Raw genomic sequence first — 2,880 nt, 5'->3', positions numbered from 1 at the left:
TATATATATATATATATATATATATATATATGTATTTATATAGTTGATAAAAGTACATTGTTAAATTCATAATGTCAAATTATTTTGAGTTATTTTTAATCCTTTCTACAGGTCGCCATTGCTCCTATCCGATATGTCGTTATAATTTGACTGAGAAAACAATGAAGTTAGACAATTTAACTCAAGAAAATTTATTTAACTCAAATTTTATTTATTATTCACTAAATGCATACGTTAATGTGGACGATGTTTATTTTCATGAAACTAATCAGAAAAATGAATTAATTTACATTTTGACATACCTGGAAGTTAAAATAACAAAATATTGTTTAACTTAAGGGACTGAGTTATCTCATTGCTTCTTTTTCATATCTAACAACTAGCTAACTGTAATGAGCGTTAGCTTAGTATCGGTAAGAACGATCCATCGGGTGTTTTTCTACTGCATGAGATATACCGCTCAGATTCAGAGATATGTAGGCGTTGCACGTCAGTTCTCAATATTCGTGATGCGGTCTACGATCGCCTTTGAGCACTCGAAATGACGGCTTGCTCTCGGGAGATTCGTTCGACTGCTGCAAATCATCGACAACGACACGCCCGGAGCAGGCAGGCGGAGGACAACGGTGCGCGGTGATTTCGAGCGTGCCTGGTAACATACAGTACGAGAGGCAGAACGCGGGGCTAATTTTGCGGCCGAGTAGATGTAAACGTATGTACAATCGCATCGAGATACGGTCGACCCGAAGGCACACGCATGCGATGCGCGCAAATGCGATGCATACGCGAGAGAACACAATTCCGATTTACCGCGAACGATCGATGACTTTTCGCGCGTGTTGTGCATCCAGCGACGATTTATGAGATTATATACCATTTATCGCGCCATGGATCTTGGAACAATTCTCGTTAAAATTTATGCCACGTTAACTGCGGGACATAGAATTATCGACGACTAATATTAAAGTGGCTCCACGTGTGAATTGAATTCTTGACTGTTTAATGGCTTGATATTTTCGTTCGGGGAAGATAATCTCATACTCCGCGACAAGGAACAGGTGCATCAAATGCACCTTTTATAGGATATCCAGTGTAATATAATTACGTGGTAAACGTTGTTTAAACAGCGTCCGATATTACGCGAACGTTAGCGAGAATAAATGGAAAATCCTTCGAGAGAGAGGGAACACGTACGTTACGAAATGTACATGTGTACAACATGGCGAGCGTTTTGTCGAAAGTACATGTATATATGTACATATATATCAAGCGAAGAGCATCGTCGATGAGCAATGACGTAAGAGGCGAAGCATCACAAATTCGCGGTGAAAAATAAGCAGCAGATGTCTGTCAGCGAGTGTTTACAGAGAATTCCTACGCGGATTCCCTTGGCAGGTGCATAAATATTCTTGTTGTTGTTGCTGTGTAAAGAGAAACGTCTTCGAATTTTCTTTCTCGCGGCTTCTCTATTCGCAAATTACTAATGTTAATATTTTTCTTTCGATAATAGATAGTACTTATATATCTATTATCCGATATGTATCTCGGTATTTTTACTTCTTTCAATCCTATATATAATGTTTGCGAAAATTATACATATTGATAATTATTTACGTAAATCGATATCGAATATCGAACGTGTTTATTTCAGTAAATTAATTGATATATCTATGTATATTATGTAAGAAGTATAGTAATGAATCATCTACTTTTCTTATCTTACTACAGTCTTCCATGGAAATTTTTTAATAATGTACAAACACGTACGCTTATTTTTCAAATAGGAGACAGAATCCTATTTTTGGTTGAAGCGGATCTTGATGCTTAATACCTATTCGTATAATTTGCAAATATATTTTCAGTCAAAGCGGGTCGGGTCTTTGTGCTTAATAATATTTGTATGCAAATATTTGCAAATTTACATACGAATATTATCAAGCACCAAAATCCGATTTAATTGAAAATAGGATTTTTCCTCTTATTAAATTTTTATTCTTACTATTCCAATTTTCACCTATAAATGCTTATTTTTCCTGATTCTTCTTCGCTTTTGTATTAAATTGCCAACGGATTGATTTATTATTTTTTATTGTAATTATTACGTTACACGAAGCACGTCGGGGTGATAAGTTAATTACGCATTCGATATTTGAGTGGTAGATAAGACAATTTCAGAACAATTCCTGGCTTCGTTCTTAATCGCATTAATTAATATTTGACTGAAAATATGGATAAAAAACTTACACAAATAAATTAGATTTTAGATTTTTTTTAATAGTTCAACTATTGAACTATTCTCAGAAATCTCAATACAAATGGTTTGCAAGATACAAAAATGTGTCATGCTATTACATTTTTTAATATTTAATTAATGTTACCGACCATTATCAATTGCTGTTACTACAAAACAATATTATTCGGCATATAAACGCACATATAAACGTAATAGATAGTATTCTTCTTGTTGAGCCAATTAAATGTTCGTAAATGGAATGCGGTTAACGACGAATGTTCAAAGGCCTAACTGCTAGGAGTTCCGACTGTGGGTGGCTCCCTTCCGCGATTAACCGCTCGTATAATATTATTACACGCTGATTACCGCCGTACAATGCCGGCGCGATTATCTGACTGTTCAGCCTTCGTTCGGAGCGATGTATAATTATATTGCCGGTGTAAGTGACGCGATGGTTTCTCCACATTTCTTTACCTTATTTTAAATGCTCCAAGCACGAATATCTTAGGCACGTTTGCATAAACATAGCGTACACATACTATTGCTAAAGTAATGACATTATAAGTGTTAATTTCGTGAAAACGTTGTTAAGAAAATGCTACAGTTTTTTTTCTTTATTAATTTTATGAAACAAGGCAAAAACCATT

At 35.1% G+C, this 2,880-nt stretch overlaps 1 protein-coding gene across 2 annotated transcripts in view; it reads left to right on the top strand.

Annotated features, from left to right (window-relative positions):
* The window catches only part of LOC108756867 (sestrin homolog), a 220,283-nt gene that overhangs the window by 144,023 nt on the left and 73,380 nt on the right, over window positions 1–2,880 (top strand). The gene's annotated exons all lie outside the window — the stretch shown is intronic.

The sequence above is a fragment of the Trachymyrmex septentrionalis genome, unplaced genomic scaffold (assembly GCF_001594115.1).
Source record: "Trachymyrmex septentrionalis isolate Tsep2-gDNA-1 unplaced genomic scaffold, Tsep1.0 scaffold13, whole genome shotgun sequence".
Lineage (NCBI taxonomy): Eukaryota > Metazoa > Arthropoda > Insecta > Hymenoptera > Formicidae > Trachymyrmex > Trachymyrmex septentrionalis.
The sequence above is the reverse complement of the archived record's forward strand: the minus strand, read 5'-3'. Positions and strand labels throughout refer to the sequence as shown.